Source organism: Harpegnathos saltator, unplaced genomic scaffold, assembly GCF_003227715.2.
Source record: "Harpegnathos saltator strain DR-91 unplaced genomic scaffold, Hsal_v8.6 scaffold285, whole genome shotgun sequence".
NCBI lineage: Eukaryota > Metazoa > Arthropoda > Insecta > Hymenoptera > Formicidae > Harpegnathos > Harpegnathos saltator.
Window position 1 is genome coordinate 1,213,237 of NW_020230078.1, and position 11,185 is coordinate 1,224,421.

The following is an 11,185-nucleotide window of genomic DNA, read 5'->3' on the forward strand; positions in this document are numbered from 1 at the left end:
ATTACCTAAGTTGGCAAGATTATCCTGCGAGCACGAAAATTGCTCGCGTCTCATAACGCGCGATTAATAACACGGCAACGATAATCTCGCGCGAGAATAACGCACGATAATTCGCGCAGTTTACGGCGCGTAAGAATAAAACCTCGTCGACGTTTCTCTTATTCTCGCGATATACCGTAACACGCAACGATCTTTTCTTATCGCTCTAAATTTGGCTATAATTGCTCTAAATCCGACAGGAAACGCGAGACGATGGTTCGCTCGGTAAATTCCGATACAACCGCGCACATAGAAAGCATGGCGCGAATCTTACCGCCGCGGCCGGTATAACAATCACGACCCTCAACAATGAAACCTCAGACATCTCTCTGACGGGGATGAAAATTGGGAGGAGACGAGCTGAGATTACCGTGTAACTGTTGTAAACCAGGGAAAAAATGCACTTAACAAGGGAGCTGATCGACCGACCGACCGACTGACCGACCGACCGACCGACCGACCGACCGACCGATCGACCTATAATTGATGTTTCATTATCGCCACTCGCACACACCCACGATCGATCGATCTTCTTCACTCTCTTCTTTCGCTTTGTTTTCTCCAATTAGCGGCGCAACGCGCTCCAGACGTGTCCTCGTCCATTTTTCCTCATCGCAGACGACCGCGATAAAAGTCGTCAATATTTTCCATGACGGCAAGCACTGTGCGACGTAATGGATACGATACCGAATGCCCGTGTAGTCGAACGCGCGCGCGTATATTCTGTACGCGTATCCGCCAACGCGTGCAAACAACCAATGCGGTGCGATACGTCAAAGCGCCGGGCGAGTTATAAATCCGAATTGCGCCCACGACAAAACGCGGCCGGGCTCTATTTGCAGATTGAATTGGCGATATTAGCGAAAAATTCATTAAACACATGCGATTTATAGATTATGTACGTATATATACGCATTAATGGCGGGGCCGCCTCGCAATTTGGCATTGGAAATTTCCGAACGGGAGATAAAGGCCTCCTCGGCTTGTGCCCGTTCCGATTGTTTAATCTTTATTGCCGCGCGGTACGTTTGATCGTAAATATTGTTATTTAATGCGAGACCGATGGCGCCATATTGATCAATATAAAGGATTTATCGGCCGCTATAAAATAGATCTTACGCTATCGTTATCCGCCTAAAATGAATATTGACGCGATCGAAATTTATAATCGCGCGGTATCGCGCTTTAACCGCGCTTCTGTTTTAAGTCTCCCCGCTGCGGCAAATTATTTTTGTAACGTCGGTGGAACGGGCTCGCGGCCCCGTGCGAGTACTCGAGAAGAGGCGAACGCGCGCGCGCGCGCGCACGTTCTGATCTCTCTCTCTCTCTCTCTCTCTCTCGCCGTCTCTTTCCCTCTCTCATTAGACCGGCGATATTAAATGCCACGTCGAGTCAGACTCGACGCAGGATCGCAAAGGGTCGATGATATGACGCAAACAAAGGCAGTCGTCCGCCGACTAGCCAAGCTCGCTGGAAGATCGCTGGTACGTTTTAATAACTTTATCAGCGAGCGTGTAATCTCGAAGGGTTGTAGTAACGGGGGAGGAGGCAACGCTGGGGAATGAGCGCCGGGCCGTCCATTAGATCCTGCATTCTTCCCAAATCGTCTCGGGAAAACGGTGCGAGACATTCCGGGATGGATGAGAGCCGGGGACTCAGTCGAGCATAATGGGATAAGATCTCCGCTGGATAAGACGCTCCTCTCTCTCTCTCTCTCTCTCTCTCTCTCTCTCTCTCTCTCTCTCCCCCTCTTCCTCTCTCTCTCTCTTCATCTCACTGCTCGCCGTATGTACGAACGTATAAACGTACATACGTGTGTCTGACGCGTCCTCTCTGAGGAAGGATTCGAGACACCGAGTCACGTTCCTTAATTGTTTCAGCGCAATCAGTTACAGTTCGTCGGCTGATAATTACGCGAGACTCGCCCATCCGGCCGAGACGGACGTTCTCGCGAAACGTGTATAGCCTCCTTTTGCGTCGAGCCTTCTCCTCGCTCTCTCGCTCGCGCTCTCCTTTTTTCCTCGAAGACACTTTTCCTCGGCTTCCCGAGAGAGGCGACGACGACCGCCGCTTCCGGCGAACAGGCGGACAGGACGCGCGACGGCGGACATTGTCACGTGATGGGTAAACATCCATTATTCCGCCGGGACGAGGCGCACCGGCGGTTCCGGAACGGTCGACTGCCGACGATTTGGCCGTTTCAAAGGAGAAGCAAATCGATCCCGGCGACCTTCGGCCAGCCCGAGGGCAGGGGAAAAAGGTGGACGCGCGCTGGCCGGCGCCATGACTAGTCGCTTCCTCGACAGATATCTGGCGGAGATATTACGATCTCTCGATTGGGTTCGATCGACCATTTCACGAGCCTCTTCCTTTCCTCCGACGGTCCTCTCCGGCCCCCTCGGCTCGGATTAGAGAGGGAAGGGATGATTTAAGGTTAATTTCAAACGGATTATCCTCCCTTCGTTTCTAGAACGCCGCCGCCGGCTCTCCACGTGCTTTTATTGGCGCGACTGAGGCGCGCCGCGCCGCTCCGGGACTCGGACATCGGCTCATCGCCGGCCGCGCACTATCAAGTGAAATAAAATGACACGTGATATATCTCGATTGGCAAGAGCGATCGAAAGAGCAAATTGGTTGCGTCTTCGCGCGGAGCGATCCATATTTCCACGCGCATCGCAGCTAAGCCGTCATTTCTCATTAACGCGACGCGTCACTTTGAACGCGAGCCGTATCTTCATCTCTCGTGTTCTTCGCTCTCATCTCATACTGTACTCGCATGGTTTGGGTGAAAGCGAGCGAGATAGGGGGAGATGTCGTACGCCACCTCTCTTCACGTTATCAGTTTTTTTTTTTTATCAGTTTCAAAACGGCATCACCGTCTTTCTGAAAAAGGGAGGACGCTGAACAAAAAACGGCTACTCTTTTGAGTACCGCTTACCGCTGCGATTACCCGTTGAATGTTCGAATCGACGACAGGTCTACTCGCGAGAATATATTACGTAAGCCCTCCTCCCGACCGACGACGGAAAATCTTTGATGATTGCGCGTTTGGCCGCGCTATAATGCGGGACAACGTGCGGCATCGTGCAAATTCGCAGCCGCGGTAAAGTACACTTACGTACATCCGCGCGCACGCCAGCATCTGTTATTACACATCCGGGAAATTTCATTTATCGTGACATTTGTCACGTGATTATGTCTCGTAATTAGCGAAATAACACCTGGACATTTAATAATTCATCGGCTCGACCGAAACGAGTACGCGGTGCGACGCGCAAGCTTACGTCGCCGCTTGTGAAAATGTAACGATTTTCGGCCGGCACACACTCTCTCTCTCTCTCTCTCTCTCGCTCGCGCGCGCGCGCGCGCGCGCGCGACCAGCCGTTTATTCGTGTTATCGGTCATGCCGCACGTAACAGGAGCGGCGGCTGGCTAAAACTCGAATGCGGATTAACGCTTCGCGAGAAGTCGTTGACTCGCCCGTCACAATTGACGCCGACACCGTTGGCCTTTCGCGCGCGCGCGCGGCGAGTTGTTTTCTCTTCTTTTTCCCTTTCATCGTTTAATCCGCCAATCGGTCAGGTGTCGCGGGCAATGCGATCTTCATCGGTTTTCATGCGGGAGCGCAGGTAATGGTGGGCTCGATGACGTAAACAAGACCAGAGCTAACAAATTGATGAGAGGAAACACGCGTGTCTCGTGGCACAGCCATAGTTGAGGTATTCACGAAGCCCGGAGCGTGCGATTTATTTCCGCTCCATGTGTCGGGACAATACGCTGGAGTGTTGAACCCACGGTGCGAGGCGAATGTTCGGCAAGAATTTTTACAATTCTTAGAAGCTCGTATCTGCGCACATATCTGTAGGAGCAGCTGGCTGCTTCGCGAGAGCAATCGGAGAACTCGCCGCCATATCAGAAATCGATTCTTCAAGCGGCGCTCGCGCGCTATATTATTGCGAGCTTCGTCGTCGGCACGTATCGTTAACTCCGATTCTCACGCGGCAACGATCGGCCGCGCCGATACCGCCGAGCTAAGCCGAGAACTACCCCGTTCGCGCGAAATTAGCGGCGGAAGCGCGCGCGCGCGCGATCCCCCGGCCAACTTTATATCGGCTAACTCGGCCGAAAGTTAACCGTGCCCGGTATCGCTTTGGCGGAGCGTTGCTCGGCGCGCTCCGTAGGGAAACGACGACGAAGACGAGAACGAGAGAACGCCGCTCGCACCGCCGACCCAGACGTCATTTAATCGGACATTCCTCTCAAGGTCTTAGGGTCGTCTCGTCGTGTATCTCTTCCGCTTCGAGGCATCGCGTCACGATAACCCACGCTGCCAGGCAACTACGGCAAGTTTCATTCCGGGATTACGAACGGTCCTGGGCGAGCAGGTTACCGGTTCTGGCCGCACGACTCGCAGTCGAGGGAAACCTCGTATTACAAGACGAGACGGACATCGTAATGAGATACGCGAATTGCTAGACGGGGGAAGGCGGGGCGAGACGGGGCGAGTTGTTGAAACGCGAGCTATCGGGCCGAATTAAGCATGCATGGGACTTTTTTTCCGTCCAAAATGACGGCCGGAGTCTCTCTCTCTCTCTCTCTCTCTCTCTCTCTCTCTCTCTGTCTCTCGGGGTCTCGGCATTTAGCCGGATCGTGAGTCTGCGTCGGATTTCCGTCGGCTGGCGAGATTTCACGCGTCACCGAGAGACAGGTAAGAATCTTCCGTGTCATCGGCGCGCGCGCGCTCATGTCGATTTGCATATTTATGGACTGACAAAGTGTACACGCTGGGAAGGGAGTCGCGCGCTTCCGTTCGTGGATCTCAAGACGAGATTTTGCGCATAAGCGCGAATACACGCCGCAAGCGCGTTTGTCAGGCGTGCTGAGATGTAAATTCGCTCATCGGGCGTGAATGACGATTCGCGTCGACCGCGATTGTACGTTACAAGCATTATATCGCTGGATCTATCCAGCGGAACGTGAGGCGCTATCGCTTCGAGAGCGAGAGAGAGAAAGAGAGAGAGAGGGGGGGGCGGAGGACCAAAGAGAGAGAGAGAGAGAGAGCATAGCCTGACAGACAGAGGGAAAGTCGCGTTCGCCCACGTGAAAATCATGGTGACTCTTTTTCGCGACAAGCCCGCGCGCCAAATTTCACCGGCGCACTTGCGACAGCGACGGATCTCGTCAGTCGCAATCTCGCGTCTCCCATTAGCGACGCTATATATATACTGTAGTATATATATATATATATTACGCTCCGTCCAGGAACTGTGGATTATACTCGCTCATTAGACGAATCCGTTTTTTCGTCATGTCGCGGTCCTGCGAACGGACGCGCGTACGACGTAACGCGCAGTTACACAGCGCGGCGGTTTAATTAACGTTCGAGAGGAAAGACCGATCCTGCGAGGCATCGTGCCCATTAGCCCCAGAAACGGGCGTGAAACGCGAATCGGAATAGCCTCGGGACAAACCGCAGTGGCGCGACTGTCGGCTCCCAGCCGACGAGATGCGGCGAGATTATCGCGCGCGCGGAGCGATTCTTTATATTTCAATGTATCGATCGAGTTCCTCGCGTCGTCGGGTCATCTACGTGTAAGCGAATGAGCCGCGATAAAAATTATTTTCTACATCTGCTGTCTGTCCGCTTGATGCGAAAGCGCGATTGCTCTCTGCGCGCGAACGCAGCCTGCGATACGTCCGCGTCGCGCTCGTTAATGGGAGAAAACCATTACACGGGCTCGCATTCGCGGAGGATCCTGATAGCCATTTAATTCGAGCTTTTCGAGACGAGAAGCACAATCATGCGCCATTTCAAAGGCAGTCTCCGGGCACGAATAATTCTCGATGCTACGCTTCTGCCGGCGGATATCCCTCAGCGCGGCCGTTTACGCGACCGTTGCGCCATCACGACGCGATCGTGAATTCGTCCCGCGTCCAACTCCGCAGTCAACTCGCGAAAGGTTCAAGTTAACGCGCCAGTCGATAACCCGTTGAATTGAATACGTGGACGCGGCAAAAAGTGTAATCAAAGCGCGAAAGTGCCGCCGCGCGTTCTCACCGCGCCGCGCCGCGCCGCGCCGCGCCGCGCCGGCAACCTCGAAACTGGTTTCTTCGATTGCTGTCGTGAGCGATGATGAAGCGAGGCGAGAGACGAGGTGTTCCTCGAACGTGGTTCTCCGTTCGACCGTGTCGTCGTCGTCGTTGTTTGAAAGTCTTCGCTCATTCTAGATAAATCTCCCAGGGATCGCTAGAGACGCGCCTCGATCGAAATATGCACCGCGTCGCCGATCCGGGTATATTCGGCGGGAAATTAGATTAGGTTTTAAGTAGTAATTCTCACACAAATTAGATATTCCCGGTGTATACGTTGCGCGAAGTTCGCCGTGGAGGAAACTAAAATAAATCGCAAGGAGCGAACTTGTGAAGCTCGGACGGAACTGCCGCGGGTCGTCCCGCGAGTCGTTTCACTGTCTCTTATTGAATTAAGTCGAATCGACATCGCAGCCAGCGGACCAGCGCTCATTATTGTCGCCGATACTTCTTTCCCACAGTCTCTCGTTGCATCGCGAAACTTCTGCGACAGATCGCTCGAGCGAATCGCAAATGGCACCGGCGCCGTAGGCGGCAAAAAAATCTAGCAATTAATTAATTCGAACCGATTAAGTATTCAGTTCCTTCGGCAGCCGACGATTCGCGCGGAATATAATCGACTTACTTTTCCCGCATTATTTTGCGCATCGCGCAAAAGTAATTCGGCGGTAATATTAATTGCCAGTAGCGCGCGAACGAGACTCCACCAATCTGCCACTCTATCCGACAACGAGATAATTTCGTCGTATTATTTTAATATCTTGATGCGCACTCGAGTCGTATAAGATTCAAACTAATTACCGCGGAATCTTCGCTTGCAATTAGTTACGCGATCGATCGCGTGAGCGAAAAAACTTCGAAAGTTAAGCACAGCACGCTGACGCAGTTAAGCAGCTTGTACGCGGATGACCCGCAGCGCAGCGGGTCATCGGCAAGATCGACTCTGTGACTATTACGGATGCGATAAACTTTGATGAGATGCCACTTCCGCGAAAGTTCATTTGTATTTCCGCGGAGGAGTCGAAACTAACGAATACCGGGAATAAAACGCCGCCGCGCCGCGCGGGCGCATAATACACGCGAAACGTACAAAGTAACACGCGATGCACTTCGCGATGTATTTAGGTTTTCTCGGAAAGCCCGACGGAAACCAGGTCGGTATAATGAATTTTTCACGTGAAAGTCGACACGTGATTTATATTCGGCCATTCCAAATCCGATTCGATCGTGTACGGTGCTTTCTTTCGTCGCCCGTCACTGCGCTGTCACCTCATTATACATGACGCTTATTCCGTGTAGATTCTCACACCGGAGAAATCACACGCGTGTGCGAAATTTTATCAAGAGGTGAAATTCCGAGCCCAACGACGCTGGTCCGGCATCAGATACTCTCGGGTAGGCGCAACTGGAACGCTCAGCGCGCGAAAGGAGGATGGGTAAAATAGGCAATTTTTGGCCCCTTTCTTGGCAATTTCTGGAGTCTTTCTTATGCATGTTCTTTTATATTTTTAAATGCGCTGAATTCAAATCAAACGTTATTTTCAAGATATACCGATGGGAAAGTATTGAAAATCGCCTTTGAGGTGCAGTTCCGGTCTCAACGTGATCCAGGATCAACGGCGTGGACATGGCGTATATCTGATCCCGCGTGTGTGTGCGTGCGTGCGTGCGTGCGCACGCGTGCATATGCGTATTAAAAGTCCGTTCTTTTATTATTCCTATATTAATCATATTACATTCACAATTTTGCTTCTAAAACTCATGACATAAATAAAAATGCGGGTTTAATGATAAATCGTATGTTGCAATACAAAGATAGACCAAATAGGTCAGCTGCAATAATAAAAGAAGAGAATTTATATTCTAAATGCAATTTTCGATTTGAAGATGCAGGAATTATTGTCTTTCCTAAGTTAAATATCGAACAACTTCAAATATACACTTGCGGCATGTATCAGTTGAAAAACTCTTGTAGTTATTATTCAGATCATATGAAAATCAATGGAGATTGTGAATTCCAAATCGCCAAAGAAGAGATAACTTTTGATTGAACAGACAAAAGTATAGATATTAATACTAATAACGTTCTTTTATTAATAATTCGAATTCAGTCACGTGTCATTCAAAATCTGTGAAATATTTTTCCTATGTTCTTATTACAACAAAAGTTCTTCCGATCTTTCAGCTATTATCGGTCATTCGTGCAATTGCAAAATAGAAAATCGTGTGGTTGGTTGTTGTTCACATGTTGCTACCATAATATGGTATTTTGTTTATGCTAGATACTTGTAAACGATTACCAGACTCAGCTGGATAGTATTTAGATAACCTTTTTAATATCGAAGAATATTGTGACGACGATGATGGTGCTGATAATTAATATGATTAATATAGGAATAATAAAAGAACGGACTTTTAATACGCATACGCACGCGCGCGCGCAGGATCAGATATCCGCCACGTCCACATCGTTGATCCTGGACAATGCTGAGAGCGGAATTGCACTTCAAAGGCGATTTTCAATACTTTCCCATCGGTATATCTTGAAAATAACGTTTGAATTCAACACATTTAAAAATATAAGAAAACATGCATAAGAAAGGTTCCATCGCTGGGGCGAAAAATTGCCTATTTTATCCATCCTCCTTCATTCCGGGAATATATCGCTCTTTGTGACGGCGGATGTCAATTCGCTGTATGTAATTTGCCGCGTATATTTATCGGACAGGAAGGGGGAGCGTCCTTACGTCAAACTAGATTTCAGTCAATTTCGCGGCATTCTCCCTCACTCAATCAGCTTTACGTATTCCTGCTCGATATAATCGGATAAAATGCTCCAACAGCACATTCCGCAAAAGATGCCCGTCACGTATCGCTCTGTACCTACAATGTGAATGCGTCGGAATTTTCGAGGATTGATCTCAAAATAGATGTTGCCTGGAGCGCATACGTAAAGTCCTTTATGTCGCGACTTAACGAGTGTTTCGGTTCGCCGAGATACGACAAGTGTTCGCATAAAATGCGATTTATCAGATGTGCGCGATGTGTACGCCGGGCTCGATTTTATCACCGCGCGCGAAGCTGTCTACGCGTCGTCGTGCATCGTCGCGATTTAATCTTCCGTAGAGTCGAACATACTGACGATGTGTTCTCCCGCAGTTCATCGCAGCGAATAGCCCGCACGGTCGAGTGACATTCGGCGCAAAACGAAACGCTACGAAAACGCTACTTAATCCTGTCGCTGTAGCCGGGCAAAGTCGAGAATACGTTGACTTTTTGAATTGAGTAGCGTACAAGCGTGACTCGGTACGACGCTCCGGAGGGCGAGCGACCTTCGATGTAACAACACGCAGTGATAAGCGCGACGCGCTCGGAATAGCAACAACATTCGCCAGACGCGCGAATGAGTGAGCACGTCCGACGTTATCGTTCGTCGTTCTCTCAATTTTCTTGGGCCGACCGGATTTAATATAAAATAAGAATTCACGAGGTATTCACGTTGCGATCGTCGTACCAGGACTGTCAAGAGCGACGGTGACATCTTGGAATTTATGAGGTGATTGTTGGCCTCATGGTTTTATTACGGCGAATTCGACAGCTTGCACGAGTGCTCGTGCTCGTCCATGGTCCGTTCGTATATTTAGGATCGTATATTTAGGATCGTCTAAAATACATCTTCGGAAACTTCTTAGCTGATAAAACGATTCGTACGGATGCTTTACCGGTCATTCTACCGGCCAAGAAGTGTTCTCTCGAGGATGTATTTTAGACGATCTTAAGTACCAGGACGGGAACCATGAGCGAGTCTTAGTACGCGCTTGCTGACTCCAAAGAAGAATACGCGAGATAAGATTTTGTATCTGCGACAGAATGCGGAGTACACCAGCGTGTTGTCGATTGCGGAGAAGCGGGCGACTTCTTTGCCCCTTTTACTAATTAAGAAAATTACGTTTTGTTTCAGATCCGCCAATGTGTTCACGGGCGCAGCGCTAAGGCAGTTCCAGTTCCCCAGCGAGCGAGAACGCAATACCGGAGGATCCGGTTCGGGCCGAGCGGAATCGACACGACGGTAACTTCATAGATTCGTTATACCTCCCTTCGTGACTTCCATTCGCGATCGAAAGACGGGATATATTTTTGTCGAAATAATCGGAGCGATTTTTCATCAAGTCGTAATTCGTGACGTGCGTACACATTCGCGTTGTGATCGCTTCGTCCGTCGATTCTCATTCAGGTCTCCATCGTAAAATTTCCATTTGTATCGTGAGCATATTGAAAATCAATTCGAAATTAAATGTTATGATATATGTATAGCGTGATCTGTATTATCAAATCAATCGCGCACTGTTTTGATACAACTCGCGGTTAGGCGCGTCCTCCGCGAAGGTCGCGCGACCTTCGGCACGATATATGTATACCTATTTTGGTATGCGAGCGTTTGAAATCATAACAATCTGAGACGCGAGTGAACGAGGACGTAAGACAATTTTATTTTCAATCGTCTCGTAATCGGAGGTTAGTGTGAGTGAAACATTCACGGCGGCCGCGTCTCGAACGTCGTCCTGTTCGTATCGTCGCAAATAACTAGAACTTTTGACATTTAAGAGGTAATTACCGCGCATTCTAGTCTTCCATCAGATATAAAAAGCCACACAGAGATTCGTTAGAATTTCGTACATTCTTGTGGCTCGTCGGGATCGGGTAACCTCGATATCACTGTAGCTAATTAGAGAAAAAAATTATTTTCTGTTACAGATTAGGCTTGCGGCATATGGCGGATGCGGTTCCGGAGGATGCAGTTCCGGTGGATACAGATGCGGCACCGGAGGATCCGGTTCAGGCCGAGCAGGATCGGCTCGAAGGTAGGTTCACGCGGTCGTATAATACTTCTCTGTTTAATCTTTCGTGGTCGAAAGCCGAGATATGGTCGTTGGAACGACTCGAATTACGACCGCGAAGAGTTAATCCACTCGTATCTCTAAGCGCACCTTTGCATTAAGCCGAGTTGGTCAATCTCTGACTAGAAAAATTATACTTCTCTTTTTCTTGTTTGCTT